The sequence below is a fragment of the Schistocerca cancellata genome, chromosome 1, assembly GCF_023864275.1.
Source record: "Schistocerca cancellata isolate TAMUIC-IGC-003103 chromosome 1, iqSchCanc2.1, whole genome shotgun sequence".
NCBI lineage: Eukaryota > Metazoa > Arthropoda > Insecta > Orthoptera > Acrididae > Schistocerca > Schistocerca cancellata.
Genome location: NC_064626.1, coordinates 727,326,488 through 727,349,763, shown reverse-complemented (window position 1 = coordinate 727,349,763; position 23,276 = coordinate 727,326,488).

The following is a 23,276-nucleotide window of genomic DNA, read 5'->3' as shown; positions in this document are numbered from 1 at the left end:
AGCCTCACTAGCCCGATCGACCCCTGCAGATACGCCTTTCATTTCCTCTCCCCAGGGGCGGATTGCGACACAAAAACGCAGTCAAAGGAAAACGGCAGCCGGTTTTCCACTTCTGCCGGTTTACTGTGCCGTTTTTTCGCTTTATCATCTTGGCTTCAGCAGAAAATGCGCAGCCATACGATTGGCGCAACGGAGTACGAAATCGAATTCAGACATAGCGTTCGCCAGATAATGCTGAAAGGTGCAGAAAACCTAAGCGATCCAAGCACGAACAACAAGTCATTTAGCAATACGCAACGGATGACTTAAAATGTGAAGAAGATCAAAATCTAATTGGCATTTCTTTGAAAGTAACGCTACAATGTTTGTCCCGTGCAGAGTATTCCTACAAGAGAGATCCCGCTATTTATTCGTACTTTCATTTACCTGTTTACTTATTAACGTTTCTTACGCAAACTGCAACTGCTATTCTTCCACTACTGGATATACTTATAAAATATATAACTTCGTGTAACCACAATCATGCCTTCAGTTAGAATTCTAATACTGTACGGAAAAAAATCATTGGGCGAAAAGAAAAACAGTGCATCTACAATGCTATGATAACAATGACATAAGAAAGATAAACATTACCCCAAAGAGCATTCATACTACATGTGAACAGTCAAAAAGGTAAGAGCTCGTAACTGACAGAGAATCATCTAGTAAAACAGAAGTGACCTCTGCTGTTTCCCAAGGAATGATTTATGATACAATCTGCACGGCCCTCTTGGACTATTTGCAGATGATGCTGTCGTTTACTGTCCAGTGAAGTCATCAGAAGATCAAAAACCATAGCTAAATTACTTAGACACGGTATATTTATCGTGGGAATCAAGCAACTCAATCCACACAATAAAAAGGGCAAGGTCATCCACATGAGTACTAAAAGGAATCCGTTATATTTCGGTTACACAATAAATCACATATATCTAAAGGCTGACAGTTTAACGAAATAACTAAGCATTTAATTACGAACAATTTAATTTGGAACTATCACATAAATGATGACGTCGAGAAGGTGAAACAAACATTGCGTTTTATTGACAGACCACTTACATCTAATCTAATTGAAAGATAAAATATGTCTGCTAAAGAGACTGCCTACACTACGCATGACCGTCCTCTTCTGGAGTACTGCTGCGCAGTATAGGATCCGTATCAGATAGGATTTACGGAGGACGTCGAAAAAGTCCGAAGATGGGCAGCTCTTTTTGTATTGTTCCGAAAAAGGGATAGAATCACAGATATGATACGAATTAGGGTGTCAATCATTAAAACAAAGGCGTTTCTCGTTGCGGCGAGATCTTTTCACGAAATTTCAATCACTAGTTTTCTCCTAGGCATGCGAAAATGTTTTTATAGCTACATAGAGAGAAATGACCATCTTAATAAAATAAGAGTTAGCACGCAATGACTTACGCGTTCGTTTTTTTCCACGTGCTATTCGAGAGTGGAACGGTAGAGAAGTAGTCAGAAAGCGATTCTATTAACCCTCTGCCAAGCACTGGTGAACTGCAGAACAGTAATGTAGATGTAGATGAAACCGTAATGTGGTGTCTTTTAACAGACATTTTGGTGAGTCTTATCTTCATGTTCAATCTAAGTGTGCACAATGGTCCGGCTCTAACAGTTTGATCGTTCGTTTATGGCTTTTAATCGTAGGTCTATAAGAGAAGATTTTTTTGGTAGTAAAAAAAATGGTTCAAATGGCTCTGAGCACTATGGGACTTAACATCTATGGTCATCAGTCCCCTAGAACTTAGAACTACTTAAACCTAACTAACCTAAGGACAGCACACTACAACCAGCCATCACGAGGTAGAGTTTTGGTAGTAACTCACTGACCATTATCTGCATACAAGTTAAGAGGATGTCTCAATCGGATTGGACGTATTTCCTAATGTATCTTTCCTGTCTCTTTATGTAAAGGAGGGAAGGTCCGTAATGGTTTAACGTTTCGTGGACGAAGTGTTTATTGGAGACGGAACACAAGCTCAGTCTGCGGGAGAATGTGGTAGAAAATAAAGTTCGTGTTCTTTTAAAACGAAAGATCGCAGCATTCGACTTAACTGATTTAAGGAAAGCACGGGAAATGTAAAATTGGATGAACGGGCGTGAACTGCAGTCTCGCTCCTGCTGAATGCGAGACCATTACATAAACCACTAACATTACATAAACCACTAAGACATCTTACTCGTAGCTTTCTGCGTGTACGTATAAAATACAGTTCACATCTCATAGAATGTATGAATATTACCAAAGGGTACGTCTAATTTCATCCAACTTGTGTTAGTGACCACGGCAGACAAGCAGCTGAATATGGCAGCGATTAACATTACGATAGCTGATTCATATCCCAATAATGCAAAACAGTACTTTGGACAATCCCATTGAGCAGTTTAGTACTGGAGGGGAGTGTGGCGGTTAAAAATTGCAAAAGAGGAATACAGTAAGCAATTTCAAATTGAGGTAGGTTGTAGTACTTGCTCGGAGATGATGACGCTTGCAAAGGATAGCGTAGAGAACTGCGTGAAGCCAGTCTCCGCACTGAAAACCTCAACAATAACTATTGAGATGGATTCACTTCTTTTAAACAGTAGAACGAAGTCATCGATATATCATTACATTATTATTAAATCCACCTTGTACGAGCATGCGTAATTATATACTAATAGAGATTTCTGGTTGGAGTCGAAACAGAAAATATACATAGGACCACAGTTCAGATTACATGAAGACGGCAAGTCGGTCAGTCGTCGAAACACTGTGCAGAGAATGGTATCGCCAGGTCAGCTGGAAACTCGAAACCATACTGTTAATCAACTTGCTTTATTTTCGCGGAAGATCTCATAGCTTCTGTTATCGTTTAATGTGTATCAGTTCTATTAAAACTGTTTCGAGACTTTTATTTAACGAGTTGTCACCTCAGCAAAGATGTTCATTACAATGTAACGTGTATACTCTTCATATAAACAAATATATTTATCTATTTTTTCCTATATTTGTTGTTGTTGGTGTTGTTATCTTCAGTTCGAAAGGATAGTTTGATGCAATTCTCCATGCTAGTCTACCCTGTGTAAGCCTCTTCATTTCTGCACAACTACTACAACCTACTACATCCATCTGATCGTGCTTGCTGTACATAAGCCTCGGTCTTCCCAGTTTTCCATATCCTTCCACTGTCACGGACTGTTGATGCCTGAGGATGTGTCCTATCAGTCGATTCCTAATTTTAATCACGTTGTGCCTTACGTTTCTTTTCTGCTCGATTTTATTCAGTATCTCATCGTTAGTTACCCGGTGTATTCTTATAGCCCTCAGAATTTTTCTGTAGTAGCAAGTGTAAAAAACCTCTATCCTCTTCTTTTCGGTACTGTTCGTCATCCACGTTTTACCTTCGTACACGGCTATACACCAGACAAATACTATGAAGTGTACTGCTTATCCCAGACTTACTAGTATTGTGTAATTAACCCAGTAGATTTTATGATTTACTTAGGTCCATCTAAACGCTAGCCAAACCTTATTCTGTGGTACTTTCAGTACGCTCAACATACAGCAGAGGACTTGCGATGCTGGATCTATGGTCTTACACCGAACACAATATTCTGGTGGAGCTTACGGTAATTTGGAAAGTTTATTTTTATATAGGTTTCACGGACGAGATCAGATTTTCCGTGATGTATGTTTTTTAAGCAATGGATAGTGGAGTGTTTAATATTATCTTCTTTGCTATTAATTTTTGATCCCTGCTATAGCGTGAGGGAAGGGGCAACTTTTAATTTTGAAACAGTTTCACATATTGTGAATAAATATCAGCGTCAAATACTTGTGACAAATAAAATTTTGCACCGGACTCGAACCCGAATTTCCTACTTGTCATGAGCGGTCGCCTTAACAACTTCGGCTACATGCGCACTCCTCCAGTGCCGGTCCAAACCTCCATACGTTAAGCGATCACGATCCAAATGTTCGCACATCCATGAAACTAAGCACAAGAAGACAAATATTATTTTGTATCGCCATTTTAGCCCCGCCAGGCGTCATTATATCATAATGGCGACAGTGTTTGTGTTTATGAAGTAACTGCATCTATTACAATACAATGTCCTTTAGACATGGGTGCACGTCTAACGGACATTGTAGTATGATAAATTCAGTTACTGCATAAACACAGACATTGTCGCCATTAATGATACTTTAATTTTGTTTCGCGTTCTTTCAGAAATTCTGCCTACCATTTTTGTCTCATAGCCATCAAGACCGTTTCGTACCCTTCTACTTATTTGTTCTGTCGGATGACACTGTGGGTGTGCAAAACGGACGGCAGAGTGCAGACGCACATGTTACCTTGTGTTGCTATCGATTTTTGGATCCGTACAGAATGGTTTTCTGTATATCTGATCCATGATGTCAATGTAGTTTGCCGTTTCATATTCAATAAACGATTATTTATTTTTAAGCAATTTACTGACTGTGTCTGAAAGCTTTGAGAGATGGAATACTTACTTGCACAGGGAGCAGGCTATAGTTGTATCTTCTGTAATAATAATAATAATAATAATAATAATAATAACAGCAATAATTTTAAAAAAAACCTACCAGCATGGCCTCACGGAGTTCGAACTCTAGTTCTATGGAATTCGAGTCAAGTATCTTACAAGTTTGTCCTCCAGACACCTCTTATGCAAACAATTTACATAAATCTGAATTGGAAGTTGTTTTGGTTCTAAGAGTCCTTGAAGTTTGCCATAAACAGTTTACACGGGACGATGTAAAAGACGAGGGGAATGGTGGTTCTCTGGCACTAACGCTTATGGAAGTCACATTTATTTACAAGTGACGCAACATTTGAAGAAGTTGAAAGAAAGCCTGTGCACTACGCCTTATGTGGTATTAGCATTCTACAATATTTTTTTATATTTTATTCGTCTAATCTGGCAGTATTAACGCCATCGGTCCCTCTCTTACGTCTAATCAGGCATTCTACATCGTTCACATTCCATATATGATGATATGCTATAAGTTACATCTCATATAGAACACTAACTTCAGAAATGACAGTAATGCAGATAAAAACACACAGTTCACGTTGTTTCATGATAAGTAAAATAAGAAATAAAAATTCTGGGAAGGTATGTTTAAACAATAAACGCTAGCAGTCGTAGAAATGAAAGAAACGGTTAGAAGACGGAGAGAACGAGGTACGTGATAACATACAATTATTGAAGGTACGGGAAAAGAAACTGGCGTGACTCATAAAGAAAGGAAGAGATAATGATGATGATGATGATGATGATGATGATGATGATGATGATGGTTGGTTTGTAGGGTGCTCAACTGCGCGGTCATCAGCGTCCATACACAGTCCCAATTTTTACACAGCCCAATTTAACCGCCGTCACGAATGATGATGATGATGATGATGATGAAATGATGAGGACAACACAAACACGCAGTCCCCGAGCACAGAAAATCCCCAGCCCAGGGCGGAAATCGAACGCGGGACCCCGTGATCCAGAGACAGCAACGCTAGCCACTAGACCACGAGCTGCGGACAAAGGAAGAGAGAAAGATGCGTCACTGGCAGAAAATAGGAATACTGACTTTACTGTTCGACAGAGGGAAAAACTGGCCATATATGCTAACTTTTGGGGACACGAGGTTGATTGATAAGGCAAGGGCCTCAGGACTAACCGTTGTGGTACTCTAAGAAAACATGTTTCTAGGACGACTTTCCATTCCTACAGACATCTCATTCCTGCCTGTTTTTAAAGTGGTCTTGAAACCACTTTAGTACACGCCAATACCATCACCGCGTTTGTTTAGCCTGAAATGAATATACTGAGAGATGAAGAGATACGAAGGATATGAAAGGTTTTTGCCACGTTTCGGATAAGAGGACTGCGTGAAAGTTTAATAGGTGGAAGAGAAGGCACAGTTGTTTGTAATGGGCGGACACGGACTGCACATTACAATGTGCAAGTATCTAACAGCTCAGATGCACGCTCATGGGCGGCTGCTGGACGCCATTAAACAAAATCGTCCCTAACTGTGGCGAGGGACCGTCACTTGCATTTCCGTGAAACGGCATAGCTAAGAAGAGGTGACCAAGATTTTACGCTGAAGGAAAGGATGTAGAAAAATTCAAGATGAAAAAATATGGGAAATAGATAGCAATATTCGTTGTGAGTATATATGATTGAGGTAGTGAGGAGTGTGAAATTATTAGCCCTCTATTTTAAAAATAAATGTAATTATTACATTGTAAATTTCAGAGCAGAAAGGAAAGGACGGACGTATTACAGAACCAAGGTTGCCATCACAGAAAAATAAACTTAATAACTAAAAAATATATGGGAAATAGATAGCAATATTCGTTGTGAGTATATATGATTGAGGTAGTGAGGAGTATGAAATTATTAGCCATTTTAAAAATAAATGTAATTATTACATTGTAAATTTCAGAGCAGAAAGAAAAGGACGGACGTATTACAGAACCAATGTTGCCATCAGAGAAAAATAAACTTAATAACTACAAGATAAGCACAGAAAAGCTACAATTCAAATAGACTTTCCACTGAAAAACCAAAGAAACTGGTATACCTGCCTAATATCGTGTAAGGCCCCCGAGAGCACGTAGAAATGCCGCAACACGACCTGGCATGGACTCGATTAATATCTGAAGTAGTGATGGAAGAAACTGAGACCATGAATCCCGCAGGAAGAAACTGAGACCATGAATCCTGCAGAGGTGTCCCACGAGGGATTGAAAACTCTTCTGAACAGCACGTTGCAAGGCGTCCCAGATATGCTCAATAATATTCATGTCTTAGGAGTTTGGTGGCCAGCGGAAGTGTTTAAACTCAGAAGTGTATTTCTGGAGCCAGTCAGTAGCAATGATGAACGTGTGGGCTGTCGCATTGTCCTGCTGGAATTGCACAAATCCGTAGGAATGCACAATGGACATGAATGGATGCAGGTGATCAGACAGGATGCTTACGCATGTGTCACCTGTAAGTCATAACTACACGTATCAGGCGTCCCAAATCACTCCAACTGCACACACCCCACACCGTTACAGAGCCTCCACCAGCTTTAACAGTCCCCTGTTGACATGCAGGATCCATGGATTCATGAGGTTGTCTCCATATCCGTACACGTCCATCCGATCGATATAATTTGAAACGAAAAACTCTTCCGACCAAGCAACATGTTTCCAGTCATCAAAAGTCCAATGTCGGTGTTGACGGGCCCAGGCAAGGCGTAAACCTTTGTGTCGTGTGATCATCAAGGGAACACGGCCTCCGTCTCCGAAAGCCCATATCGATGATGTTTCATTGAATGGTTCACACGCTGACACTTGTTGATGACCCAGCACTGAAATCTGCAGCAATTTGCGGAAGGGTTGCACTTCCGTCACGATGAATAATTGTTTTCAATCGTCGTTGGGCCCGTCCTTGCAGGATATTTTTCCGGCGGCAGCGATGTTGGGATTTGACGTTTTACCGGATTCCTGATATTCAAGGTATACTCGTGAGATGGTCGTACGGGAAAATCCAGGTTCGACTCTAGATGTCGGTCAAAGAGGAGGAGCTAATGGCGCGGTGGGAGGGGGGGGGGGTGGTGCCACCGCCACCGCCCCTGGGAAAATCCTCGCTTCATCGCTACCTCGGCGATGGTGTGTCCCATCACTCGTGCACAGACTGTAGCACCACGTTCAAACTCACTTAAATCTTGATAACCTGCCATTGTAACAGCAGTTACCGATCTGACAACTGCACCAGACACTTGTTGTCTTTTATAGGCGTCGCCGACCGCAGCGCCGTATTCTGCGTTTTTACGTATCTCTGTATTTGAATACGCATGCCTATACTGGTCTCTTTGGGGCTTCAGTGTACTATAATGAAACTGGTTGTGATTTGATAATTATGTGTTTGGAAAAGAGGCAAGCAACAAACAGTGTGAGCAACATAGTTATGGAAAAGAGTACTACTATTATAAAAAGGCAAGAGAATTTTTGGGTAAAATAGAAATAGTATGGCTATGTATGTTCCTATCCACAGTTCAAGTTTCCGCACCAGCTGGCACAGCTTCACTGTTATTAGCTGTTTCGTGATAAAATACTGCAGTATGATTGTAGGAGAGAGGCATGGCTTACTGTCATGTTGATTTGTGACATCATATACGATGGACACGCGGCTTGACACACGATAAATTGGAGGGATGTGTCTTGCCGCCATTTTGCATGTTTTAATTTCACCCCATGTACAGCGACTGCAGCGGAGAGCGTCAGAAATTTGAACTATGGATTAGAATATATATACTACAGTTAGAGCTTGTAACAGTGGCTAAGGGAAACATAATATGGAGAATAGGTGAATAATAAATAACGCCAACACCATCCCTCGCCTCTCTCTCTCTCTCTCTCTCTCTCTCTCTCTCTTACACACACACACACACACACACACACACACACACACACACACACACACAAACAAACAAAAGCGCGCGCACGCGCGCCAAGAGCTGTGTGCCAGGTCGGTACTCGAACCCTGCTTTCCTTCTGCATGCAGTTTTTTTGACGAAGGACGTATGTAGGCATGACTTCACGCCTGATCGATAGTTCGTATCAGCCAATACCTCACTTAACAAGTTTTGCAAAAGCTCTCCTACATGCAGATACCTTTCTCGAGTAACGCTACTGGAAGAAAGGATATCATGTAGTGTGGCATAGCCAAAGCCCGAGTGATGTTTCCGTGCTGAATCTTTCACTATTATCGTGGAGTGTGTGGCATTTTGAAACTTACACTAATTTCAATTCACTGCCGACGATACAATATTTATGGAAATTCACGGTAGTAAGAATTGAAGAATACCAAATAAAAATTTATCCTCTGAGGGAGCATTTGTGGAATAAACCTTTCTTTGACATTAACATAAAGTGCTGGACCAAAACCTGAAGCTGGCATTATGCCTCCTGCGAACATCATTTCATCTTCCTGTCCAAACACACCTCAAGAATAAGACTCGAAGTTGCAGTCTACTAACACCTCGCCTCCACATTCCCATAGTAGAGGGAATCTGTGGTCCATACCCTACTGGGCTAACATCCTTAAAAGAAAGACTTAGCTTCGTATTGATAGCTATTTCCAAAAATTAAGTTTCACACTGTGACGAAAATTAACATCCCTAACAGATAAATTTTTTCTCACGAACATTTGCCTGAAAATCAGTGTTGCCTCTGACGGACGACATTATACCATTTCACAAGTCAGAAAAAGTTAATTTATGTCAGTTTACTACCATTCTGAGAAATTTTGGACAAGCAACTGGAAACAAAATGTAAATGCTCACTGAGTAACATACGAGCGCTGAACAACGTGATGTATATTTACCTACAGTGAAAGAACTATGCACAATGCCTGTCGGTGGTTTGTGGGAGGGGCGCAGTCTGCCCCGTGCTATGCAGGATGTTATAGAAGTAATGGAAATATCACACCTTTTATTATTAGACACCTACACATCTGGAGACGCTGACAATTTTCCTGTAAAGAAAACAAATTTGTGTACTCTGCTACTAGGGAAAAGAGACGAGCCATGGCAACAGCTGTGATTCTCTATCCTGTATTCTACATTAAGTTCCATTTTCAGTTTAACTGATAAAATGTCCACTGAGATGTTAATATCTTTAATATTTGCTCTTCACACACACACACACACACACACACACACACACACACACACACACACACACACACACACACGGGCGTGAGTATAGTTACAGATCTCTGATTGCGAACGATAATTGGAACTCTGCATCAAACTAACATTGTTCTCAAAATACGTAAGACTTTAAGCTCAAAACATACGTGGCATTGCGGTCATAGCTAAATTATTCTATAATATTAAAGAAAATCACATGGCTTGCATCCACAACTGAAAAACTTATAGATTGAACAGCACATGTTGACAACCCAAGTGCGATTACTATACTACACTTTGTATGCACAATGGACCATTCAAATGAAATAGTTCCACATTTAAATTGTCTGTAACAGTTATTACAATACATGTAGCATGCTTAGGCCTATTTGCACCACTGAAATAAATTATAGTTAGTCGATTATCAGAATTCGATCTTTGTAACACGCATTAAATTTATCAAAATACAAAACGTTTCCCTATAACATTGCAAAAACCACATGGGCATTACTGCTGATCTAGCTTACAGCGTTAAGTTTACTTGTTGATAGAAATTAACAAAGGAAACAATATTATTCGAACGACGTTAGCACTGACATCATATCGCGATGCTCTGTTTTGTCGGCCATTGCTATTTGGGGACGTATGATGGTATAGTCTTTGCTACTGCATGGAAGGGATCAATCGGGTAATTGTTGCGGGAAATGATATATTGTACAGTTTTCAGTTTTACAATTGTAGGCCGGGGAATTCGCTCCCGTACTCTCGTGACTCTCTCCCTCTACGCGCCAGTTTATGGGTTCGCAGACAGGCCCCCTGGGAAGTGGTATTAACACCGCATTTACAGGTATTAACGTATCACACCGATAGCTCGTGTGTCAGTGATTTCGCCACGAACAACGTTCTTCTGCAACGGCATGTCCACTGCTACTGGTGCCTGCCTCTACTCTTTTGTGACTACTGTAGCGTAACGCTTTATTTTACATCTGATGAGGCGCTGCACCGGGTCTTTTTCACTGGTGCAGTAACGTATATCATTATGCAGATAAATCTATGAAAACGGCTCACACCAAGAAATACGAGTTGCTTAATAAATTTTACATAGTTTTATTATGAGCAGTAATTAATTTATTATACTAAACATTCAATTCTTATTATTAATAATCAATTATTTCATAGTTTTCAAGAAAAATTTACATAATTTTTTACTATCACACACCAGATGTGTTTGTTGCCTTGTAAGCGTCCCTCTTCTTTCTGAAAGTCGAAAGGACATCGGCTGCTATCGACCACATGGCCCAGATGAGAGAGAACGCAACTGATTACGCTGTGCGGCGTAATACTCAAAAGGACAGAAAGAAAAACAGTTTATTTGCCGACTTTGCCCCATTTTCGGTATTTCATTATTTTTGCAGTTGTTATAGCAAGGGTAAGATAGACAGGTTTGACTCATGCGATAGTCATCAGTCACAACCGTTACGCTACAGATTTTCGCCTTGTTACTGCCTTAATGCAGTCAGAGAAAGCCTGATCGGGGCAAAAAGTACCGCTTCCTGTGCTTAACACAGCTTCCTCCTTGCTAGGTCTTCAGATCTGAGATAGGCCTCGAGACAGCAATTAAAAATGATGAGCCTGGACAACCGAAACAAACTCTTCAGTTTCCGTAAAATAGTTCACTTTCTTCTACTTTTACAAATCTCATCTGTTTCTTAGAATAAACCATTCAGCTTGGTATTAGCAGTACAACCTTACACAACCCTCCTCCTAAAACGTATGAATTCCACTGCTAAATGACAACATATGTCTTCGAGGATGAGAACTACGAGTCGGTGAAAACTTACACCTTTATTCCACGCGAGGCAGGAGGCCGAAACTCGCCCTCTGCATTTTTTTCTAGCGCATAGATACTTCAGAGAATTTTTTACCATTGAACTACTGGCTAATAAGCTCTACAGTTACTGCGTGGCTGTTGTCTCAGTACCAGGATTCCCATTTGGTCTGGCACCTCTTCCTCTGTCTGCTGCTACCCCCTGATACGACAGGTCGCCACTCTCGTTTATACGCTGACGTCCCAAAAATGTCTCCAATAGCTAACTGGACAACCCTCTGACATTTAGGCTTGCGCAGAAACGCTTCCAAACACTACAAACCTCGAAGAGTCTGAGACAGTTATAATGGAAATCTTCCCCAAGATATTGCCCCTATCTACTAAAAGCTGCTGACAAAAGGAAAATAGCTTGTTCACGAAAACGCTTACCGCCGCCTCTTGGACAGTGTATACAGGTAGTAAAACAATTCTTCGACTTAAAATCTGGATCGAAAAGCTAAGCTGTATGGAAGTTCGTTCTTTAAATACTGTGACAGAATGCAGTACATACACACCTATTTTCTGCGACACACTGAGAAATTCGTGAATGACAAATGGAAAAACTAGAACCAAGAACATTTAACTAAAACTACACCGCAGGGACAGAACACTAGTTCAATTCTGAGGCTGGGCACTCGGCCTTGATGTCTTTAAGAGATCACCCTGAAATAAAATAGATGAACACCATAAATCTAGCCTAGAATGGCAAGGTAGGGATTTACTACCCGCTTCTTGTCAATAAAGACCGAGAGACTGAGCCATGTTACTACTTCCCACAATCTTGCTAGGGGGAGAGTGAATCGTGGGGAACAAGAGATGATACGGACCGCAATCACGTCCTCGGTGTGCAACGTTGCACGGAGCTACAACCTTTCTGGAGGTCATCCGCTCGTAAAACAGCACGCAAAAGTCTACACTGTAGACGTATTACCATCGTTTACATCTTATCTTTTGCAGATGTGTAGACAGTGATGTTGAGAATTATAGAAATAACGGCTCTGCGCTAAGTTAAAATTCTCAAGTGTTATATTAACAGGATACTGCATCACCGCGGATTAAATAATAACGCAGTAAAATACCGCAGGTCACACCAGATTGCTCGTCAAATTGTGACAGAATGACCGCTTAAAATATGGGCACTGTATTAAATTTTGACCACTTCTTGTAACTGCTACGCAAAGAATTAGCCTAATGTCTTGGCCACGAGTTATTCCATTTACTTTGTTGCTTTAGACAAGCTCGACACAAACATTTCCCGACCGTAACGATCTTCTATTGCTTTTAAATGCGTAAGTTTAAGACAAGTTCATTAGATATTTTTTTCATTTTCGTGGCAGATATTGTGCCCGTCAGCACCACGAACAAATAGCGTGCGCATATGAATGTAATAGTGTTGCAAATGGTGTCCATTAGTACAAAACAACCAATGCGTTCATGTATTGTAGATACACTTGAAATAATTGACGTAAATTAGCATTTGCCGTAAGTTCCTGAACCTTCGACCATTATATGGCTTGAAGCACGCCGACCGTATTACTGAAGGCACCTATGAGTTGATCTCTTTGTACGACCAGATACGTTGACATTCATACCAGTATCATACATTGTTGAAATGCTGGGTCGTAGTGTGCTTTTATCAGTGTGCCGCAGTCTCTCTTTACCTTCCCTTTGCCTATGGACCAGCCAGATCATGCGAGCCGACGGCTAAAACAGTTTCCTGCATCGATGACGTCACGATGCGGCTCATTTGTTTTTCTGTCTCCTTCGAAAGATTGAGTACTTGGGGAATAACTGAGTACAGTAATCTGGAATTCGTTTTTATCTTTCTTTTATGCTTTTCCAATAAAAAAACAAAGGATAAAATAGCATAAGATGCAATGTAAACTGCGAGTCAGTGAATAAGATATGTTCGCAGTTTGTAATATAAATGAAGAAAATGATGAGTATTTTGCTACTGTTTGTGACGTAGTCGTGTTCATGTTTTTTGAAAGGGGTAAAACTAAATTCCAGCGAAGAGGTAGCTTGAGAGAGGACAGGGCGCGATGGCTTCTCTTAGAAGAACTTCACTGCTTCGCTGCAAGTGGTCTACATTAAGTCACTAAGCAATTTGGTTAACGACCTCTGCTGAATCACCCGCAGACGCAGCTTTTCTGGCGCCCTGCCACAGACAATTTTGATGTGGCATTCAGAAGAAGTCTAAATAACGACTGAATATTCAAGCGTGGACAAAGCTGCTTGCTATTTAATGTATTCTCGAATATTACGAAAGTAAGTATTAACTGACTTAAAAATTTCATTTCCTACATCATGTTTTTTTACTAAATCTCAATTTTTTTTACGTCCGGTGATTTTTGCTTTTGATTCATTGGATGACACGAATAGTATTTCTTCGGTGCAACTACTCTTTCCGCAGAGATCAATCTTAATAACTTCCACAATTAAGTTCACATTACTTCCGGACGTGTAACAAGCAACGCTCTTAAGAGTTGTAAAACTAACACGAGATCCTCGATGCTGAGAATGAAACTTAATACCTGCAGTCACTAACTTTCTCTCCATCCGGTACATAGATCTGTCTCAGCTGTGTCAGATGACCCATACATAAGGTAGCAAAAACTCGTTTGACACGAACTCCTTCACTCGTGGATGACGGGTGATTATTTGTAGGGGCAATGGCGAACTCCAGTTGTTGTTACGTTTCGTAGGATGGTGTCACAAACGGCTAATTATAGTTAACATACTGGTAACATGCGCTTTGTATGACGGAAAGTGGCGAGTGACGGGGCAATGAAGACTAAATATCGTAGGGCTGTACTTTCTATTGTGTGACCGCGTGTTCACGACCGAAGACACAGATAAATTTGTTAGTGAAAAGAGTATGCTGTCAATCACTCCACTGAACGTATACGCCTTTCGTACTAAGTTTATCTCTCCGTTTACTTCTCTCCCGAGCCATTACAGACTACATCGTGTAGTCCTACTGTTCCTAGACGGACATGTTCTAATTGCTGACCACCTTTTTCTCCTTCTGTCTTTCGACTTTGTATCTTTCTTCTGCGTATCTTTGTAAATTATGATTGGACTAAACACATACACAGGAGCGACAGAGAAAATGGTATAGGCATACGTATTCAAATACGAAATACAGAGTACGGCGATGCGGTGGGCAACGCAAGTAACTGGGAAGTAACTGGCATAGTTTTTAGCTCGGTTACTGCTGCTACAATGACAGGTTATCAAGATTTAAGCGAGTTAGAACGTGGTGTTATAGTCGGCGCACGAGCGACGGGACACAGCATCTCCGACATTGCACTACTGATGACTGTATACATGTTTCTTGGCCCGACGAGTCTCTCTTCAAATTGTATCGAGTGGACGGACGTGTACGGGTATGGAGACAACGTCATGAATTCGTAGACCCTTCATGTCAGCAGGGGACTGTTCTAGCTGGCGGAGGCATGTGCAGTTGGAGTTGATACGTCTAAATACGACTCAGACAGGTGACACGTACGTAAGCATCCCGTCTGATCACCTGCATCCATTCATGTCCATTGTGCATTCCGAGGACTTTGGGATTTCCAGGAGGACAATGCGACAGCCCACACCTCCAGAACTGCTACAGAGCGGCTCCAGGAACTCTCTTCTGAGTTTAAACACTTCCGATGACCACCAAACCCCCGGACATGAATATTATTGAGCATATCTGGGCTGCATTGCAATCTCTGTTAAGAAGAGATCTGCACGCACTCTTGCAGATTTATGAACAGCCTTGCAGGATTCAGGTGTCAATTCCCTCCAGCATTATTTCAGACAATTGTCGAGTCCCTGCCAAGTCGTGTTGCGGCACTTCGGCGTGCTCGCGGGGAGCTCTACACAATATTATATAGATGTGTCAGTTTCTTTGGCTCTTCAGTGTATATAAGTAAAATAAATATTACAATGCGAATTATTTACGCAATCTCTCACATTGATTTTGTCACGTAAAAGGAACCGCGTATATACTGTAAACTGTAAGGTATCTAGTCTGTTATAACGTCGCCAAAATAAACAAGAAAAGATACAAATAAAGGTCGCAAGGCTGCTGCAACCACATCTGTAACTCGGCTGCCTTGGCTTTGTCAGCGACCAGTACACGCATAAGTCGCCAAAAACCGGTCACGTTATAGGAAACTTCGTGACAACATTCCGTAAGTCCAGTCCAAGTGCCGAAATTGGGTTCTAAAGTTGAAGAAGTCAGTTCCGTGAGGGGACGAGAAGAGAAATCTCGGACTGCGCTGCACGTTCTTTACTCGCACCTTTTCTTTACAGTTAAATTTATTGCCGTCAGCATCTGCACCACAGAAGAATAAATTTTCCTAACAAGAAATGTTACTGAAAATTCTATTTCCGATGGATGAAGTGACTGACTTGAGAAGTAAGTGACAATTATAAATCAGTTGCAAAATGTGGTGCTCATTTGGTGCTTTACCGCTTGCTTCATTTCGAACAGATCGATATAGACAGAACTTTATATGAAAAAGAAATTGCTAACCCGCACTACCGTAGTAATTTTTACGACAAATCCTCTAACTTTTAAATTAATATGGAGAGAATCCTGTCGGCAAACCCACATTTTATCCTGTTACATTTGCAGAATAGTGCAAATTATGCAGAGCTCTATAATATCATAGATTTTTTTAAAAGACCAGGTTGATATAACGACAACGATCGGCAGCAGGAAGTGTTGCGAGATTGAATTAGCGTTTAATTCTCCAATGATGAATTCCTTTGATTATTTTCATAAGAATGTATTGTGGAAGGAATTATGTACAGAATTATTGAGAATAATGTACGGGATAGTAACGGAACTGACCTAAGCCATGACAGAACCACTGACCAACATTAGAAAAGCCAAAACAATACAGAGTGGTTCCAGAAATAAAGAAATCACTTTTCAGTACATACATAATAATGTAATTACCGTCAGGAAGACTTCTCGTGATGTTTGACTTATCCAAGTTCCTGACGCTGGTCTACAACTTTCATTGTTTGAATGGAGTTAAGAGAAAAAAATATTTTTTGCGCAACAGATTCTTAACACGTTTCTTAGATGTTAATTGTAAAAATTGTGCTAAACATCAAACTTTGGGAAGGTACAGTGCTTTCTAGAAAGCGTTATTATGCAAGAAGGCAAAAGGAATGGTGAAGTAATGAGTGGGGGAGGCGTAAACAAAGATGATTTGTGGAATAACGAGTCACAGCCTCCCTTGAAATGTAATAAATAGCTATGCATGTGGTCAGATACATATTTAAGTTGTACTAGGTTAGAGTAGGCTCTGTAAGACGCCACTGTGAAGTCATGCAGTGGGTTCAGGGAGGTCTACGAGGAGCCACAAGCATACTTATCCTACTTCTGGCGGCCATGAGTGCAACATGTACCGTATAGCGCGGCAAACAATGTGTTTACATAAATGTTTTTAATATAAAAAAATGGTTCAAATGGCTCTGAGCACTTAGACCTACTTAAAGCTAACTAGCCTAAGGACATCACACACGCCCATACCCGAGGCAGGATTCGAACCTGCGACCGTAGCGGTCGCGCGGTTCCCGACTGTAGCGCCTAGAACCGCTCGGTCGTTTTTAGTATCAAATGAACTTTACTTAACCTAACACGACAAATATTCAACAATTTGAAAATATTTAACAATTACTTTTTAAATCCTTGATAGAAAATCTTAGATTCCTCGAAGAAAAGAACTTCAGATATGAAGTACTGATATAGAACTCTGGAAGATGTAATTAAACAGTTTATCTTGAGGACACATTTGCATTAAAGTAAAATGTGTAAAAACCGAAGCAGACGAACTAGAATTTCGTGAAATCTGTTGTTACAGTGATATGTTAAAAACTAAGTTAACAAATAAACTATACAATCAATGATATTAAAAAGAAGAAGAATATAGGGTGCCCAAAAAATTTCGAAGAAGTGACTGGTTAGTGGAAAGCATAGAAATGAATCTACAAATAGCTAACACAACGATAAAAAAACCAATTAAAGGGATATACTGTAGCGTGCAGAAATAAAAGAGCACGTGAAGTCGATCATTTAGTACGATTGGTATCGCACGATGGAGCAGAGGGGTCACGAAATCGGTCAAAAACAAATGACTATTTAAAAAGTGTACATTTACATGTTTATTCTGCAATTCATTCACAATCAAGTGCCTGGCAGAGGGTTCATCGAACCATCTTTAAGCTACTTCTCTACCGTTCCATTCTCGAACAGCGCACAGGAAAAGCGAACACTTAAATCTTTCCGTCCAGCTCAGATTTCTCTTATTTCATTATGAAAATCAATTCTCCCTACGTAGGTGGGCGCCAATACAATATTTTCACACTTTGAGGAGAAAGCTTGAGATTGAAATTTCATGAGATGGTACCGCCGAACGAAAAACGCCTTTGTTCTAATGGCTGCCATCTCAGTTCTGGTATCACATCCGTGGCACTCTCTCCGCTATTTTGCGATAATACAATACAACCTTCCCTTCTTTGATCTTTTTGACGTCATTCGTCAGTTCTATCTGAGGAGGATCACACACCGCACAGCAGAACTCCAGGAGAGAGCGGACGAGTATACAATAAAGTAGTCTGTTTACGAGATCCGTTAAATTTTTTAAGCGCTCTACCAACAAATTGCAGCCTTTGGCTTTCTTTCCTCACAACGTTATCTGTGTGCTTGTTCCATGTTAAGTTTTCGTAATTGTAATTCCTAAGTATTTAGTCGAGTTTACAGCCTTTAGATTTGTGTAATTTATCGTACAACTGAAATTTGATGGATTCCTTTCAGTGCTCATGTGGAAGACGTCGCGCTTTTAATTATTTAGAGTCAACTGCCACTTTTTGCACCATACAGGTATCTCATCTAAGTGATTTTGGAATTCCTTTTGATCATCTAAAGACTTTACATGATAGTAAATGACTGCATCATCTGCAGACAATCTAAGACGGCTGCAAGTGAATGTCAGATACACGCGTCATATTGTGAACGATAACTGTTGTTTCTGACTGAAAGTGATTAAAGAGCATTCATTCATTCCATTAGTCGTAACGTGGAGAAAATCGCGAAACCAGCAGAAGGCGTGTGGTGAATGGCGACTGACTCAGGTGTGCGGCCGAGCGCCCGTCTACAGTTCCGCCAACTCCTTCAATCATCGCGGATCTGCCTGACCAGCGGTTCTGTGCCGGAGAACTCCTCTCCCCGAGTTTAAGGCTTTAGCGAGGGCACCATTCATTCGGAACGATGGGCAATCACACTTTCCCCCGATTCCGGCCGTAATCCGAGCCGCCGCAACGCCAGCTGACCTCCATTTTTCTTCAGAGGCCCCGAGGAGGACCGGAAGGGATCGACGCGGCGCAGAGGCCGACACGCGCCCCCCGGCCGCAGAGCCGAGATGGATGGCGCGTCCATCACACGCCGGCGCCAGCAGCCCTTCTGCCGATCAGTCCTGAATAAACACCGCCCTGCAGCGTGGGCGGGGCTGGCCGACACGGCGCGCTGCTGCAATTCGCGCTGTCTCCCATATGGAGGCGCCGAATTTCTTTGGCTAAGGCACTGTCTTACTCCACACATTTCGTAGCTATGTTCGTGATTACACGTGCATGCCGCTCGCCACTGCACAATGCACAATGAAGAGTAGTATAAATCAATGCCTTTCCTGTTGCACTGGCAAGACGTCACAAACAAAATGACTGCGTACACAGTTTTGTAGACTGTCTAATGTTCCTTACCTTTACAGCACACGTTGCAGATAGGAGGGCCTTCCGCGCTCTGCGTCGAACAGAGTCCACGGCTCGTGGTCTGGTTGTTACCGTCGCAGCCCCTAGATCGTGTAGTTAGGAGATTTACTTCGCTCGGGGACTAGGTGTTCGTGTTACCCTAATCGTTTCATCACATCTTCATCGATATGTCAGTCGCCGAAGTGACGTCAAATAGAAAAACCTGAACCAGGTGATCGAACAATCGCAGGCAGGGTATTCCTGCCAGTAATGCCATACCATCATTTCATTTACTGATTACACAAATTTTTCAGCGAGAACTTCGGCTCTACGCTATCTTCACTAAGACTTGCGTGTTGTTACACTTGGAGAGGTCCCCCAGTGTAGCCTTTCAACGGCTCGTTATAATTCAACTCGGTAGAATTCCAAAATATTTCATTCTGATTTATAGTATTTCCATATGCTATGCCCATAAGTAATTTCTTGACAACCCGTCTTTTTCGATTTATTTGTAGCATCGTCTTCAGATATTTAATTTAAATTTGTCCATATAGATTGTGATGAGACTGAAAATGCGTTCCTGGTTTATTATTCTATGTTTTACCTTAGGGCTTTCTGTCTTGTACCTGTAGCGGATTGTGAAGTTCATTATTTGCATCTTCACTGTGTAAGCCAACTCGTGACCTGTGGCGGGTAACGAAGAGTTTTCAGGAAGTTAAAATAATTCTCTCACAGACGGCATGGCACCTGAAATAATAGTTCTTCAAGAGACGCTATTAGGTGAATACAAAAAAATAAAACAAGGGTTATGAAATGTAGTCGAATTAAATCAGGCGATTCTGAGGGAATTAGAATGGGACATTAGTAGCTAAGACTAACAGAAGAGTTTTGTGATTTGAGCACTAAAATAATTGACGTTGGCAGAAGTAGGAGATACAGACTGATACCAGCAAGAAAAACGTTTCTGAAAAAGAGGACCTGTTAACATCGAATGTAAATCCTGTGTTAGGAAGTCTTTTCTAAACACGTTCGTCAAGGGAAGGAAGGAAGCATGCGTCGAGGACAAATAGTACAGAGACGAAGAGAATAGAAGCTTTTGAAATAATGCTACAGAAGGCTTCTGAAGACCGTAAGGCTAGATCGAGTAACTAATGAGTAAATGAAGAGACTTGAATAGAACAGGAAGGAAAAGATATTCATGACACAACTTGATTAAAAAAACGGTATAGGTCGAAAGGAAACATCCTGAGGATTCAAGGAATTGTCATTTTGGTTACACAAGGCATTCAGGATGAAAACTACAGAGGAGAGCCTATGCCTGACTACAATAAACACATTCATATCGATATCTGTTGCAGGGGTGACGAGGTTCGAGCGGGTCAGCGTATCGTGGAGAGCAGCATCAAACCAGTTTCCGGACTGAAGATCACAACTTCTTCTTCTGCTGCATTTTTGTTGGCGTTCTACGCCGTCTAGTTACAGCTTCCGCTGTGGTCAAGTTTTGCCAAAATTTTAGTTTTATTTAACTTCGCGATCGGATGTTCTTCCCGTCGCCGCTGCCGTCAGTTACTTACGGTAGGGAAAACGCGTTCGCCACCTGTCTGTGAAACACAGACTGGTAGCAGTAAGAAAAACGTTTGTCCTTTGAGTGGTCACATTTCAATTGTTTATGTATCGGATTTTCTAAGGCGGAAAGTGGGGACCAGCCCAGAATTTGCCTGAACGAACGTGGGAAACCGCCAGAAAATCACACTCATGCTGGTCTGGGCACCAGCGACGGTCGTCAGGTCGTCTCGCAGACTCGATCATGTCTCGCCAGTTAGCGCACTGAGCGGTATGCTACACGTGCAAGTTACTAATTGGTGTTAGCATCATGAATGCGGCAGATCGTCTTTCCGAATATTTGGACACTTTTGAGCATGATCCGAAAGTCTGTAGCGCACCACTGTGTGGCAAAGCGTTCGTGGAACCAGGCAGTAGATAACTGTAAAGGCGGAATGTTCGCCGTACGCATAATAAGTGGGTTGAATCCAACGCAGCCAATTCGTGGAGCAAAACTGAACTCGAAGTCGTAACGCATTTCTGCGAGCATCCGCGTGGAAGAAATGGACTGCACGCTGGAGTGCCCTTACGGAGTTAATGGAATTCGGAGAGAAAGAATTACAGCGGAATCTCTCCATAGGCCATTTAGGACAGTGCATCTGGATGGATGCGGCTATCTGTAAGCATTTCTCGCACTGAAGAAACCGATCTACTCTCGAAAATCGACAAAGACTCTTTGAAGTCTCTGTCAGCTTGCGTGTTGTTTTATTTACGTGAAACTGCCAACAGATTATCTCTAAAGGGGGTAGAACACTACGGACTTATTTCATAGTTTCTAACTCTGTTTGGAACATAACATTAACATTCATTCTTTGTCAACAAAACTGTGAAGCTACTTTATTCGGTGGGCAACACCATATTTACATCCGTCAAGTTACGGCTTCCACCCCACCACTCCCCGACCGCCAGAAGTACTGCAACTGATGCTGAAATCTGTGCAGGGAATTACTGTTTTGATGATAAGTACAGGGAAAATAACAGTGTAAATCGATACGATGAAGGTATTTTAATTCACAATTAGAACTGTCTCCGCCAGTTTCCTAAATATAGTTTCCGTCAGCATATGTTTTGAGGACCAAAGCAATTTAGCGTACTTATCTGACATTGCTTTATCTTCTGAACTCAATGACTGAACGGTGAACTATGTGAACCACGTGAGAAACACACGTGAGAAACAAAGAATATAAGCTCAGAATGAGAGAACAACGGCAAAGAGACAGCAAAAATAAAGCCATCCTTGACTCGGAGGATGGTTTGGACACTACATTGCTTTGCTAGCCATGGTCCTTTTGGGGATGGTATGCCGTTGTCTCCCCCCACCCCACCCCATCCCCACCCACCTACCTTTGAACTCAATCACCAAGCAAATCATAAGGGGACCTACGAGTACATTTTAACGTGGGCTCCGAGCACGTAGGGAAGCACTGCCAGACGTGACAGTAGCGCCGGGGATCGAACCCGACACCTCTGGGTTCTTTGGCAACTTACCACTAAGCTATCGAGCCACACTGGAAAGAAATATTAAGCGATTTTTTTTTTATATTTTGAGATATGTGACTGGGCTCCACAACAACCAGATCCGTAGTCCAATGTAACGGCCGTGCTTTGTAACGTTCCACGATTTTCTCTGTTTGTAGTAGGATATATTGGTGCAACAGAAATTGTCTGTGGCACGTTAGTGTGCAAGGTGTCACGAAACCAGCTAAGTGAAAAATCCATGCATTTTGCACGTTTATTTAGTTATGTGAATACAATAAGCAGGTTCAAAAGGATGTAGGTTGTAGTAGTTATTCGGAGGTGAAGATGCTTGCACAAGATGTAGTAGCATAGGGAGATGCATCAAGCCAGTCTTCGGAGTGAAGAGCACACAACAAGACCTTTGTGCCTGCGCATTTTTTCGGATAAATTCACCACGTAAATCGAGATCCTAACACTTTACGCAAAACTTAAACGTGCGTTTCCTGTTAAATGTATCAAAACCCGCGCATGTGAACGATACAGGTTGACAGCTGTTGAGCTATATGAAATAAAATCGTCATAACTTCTGTATGATTTGCGTTAGGACGTGCAAACTGCCCTTCTGGTCGCGGGGCATGATGGGAATTAGTATGGGCATGCGTACGCGTTTTAGTGACGAAGCCCTGTTTCATTCAGATGGGATCTTCAATAGACAAAGATCGCAGTTCGTGGTCTAGTGGCTAGTGTTTGTGAGCCAATCTGACTCGAAACTGTAAGACGCTTTGGTCTTACGAAAAATCAGTAAGCGGTTCTAAATCACTCACAATCAGTGCCATAATGGCATAG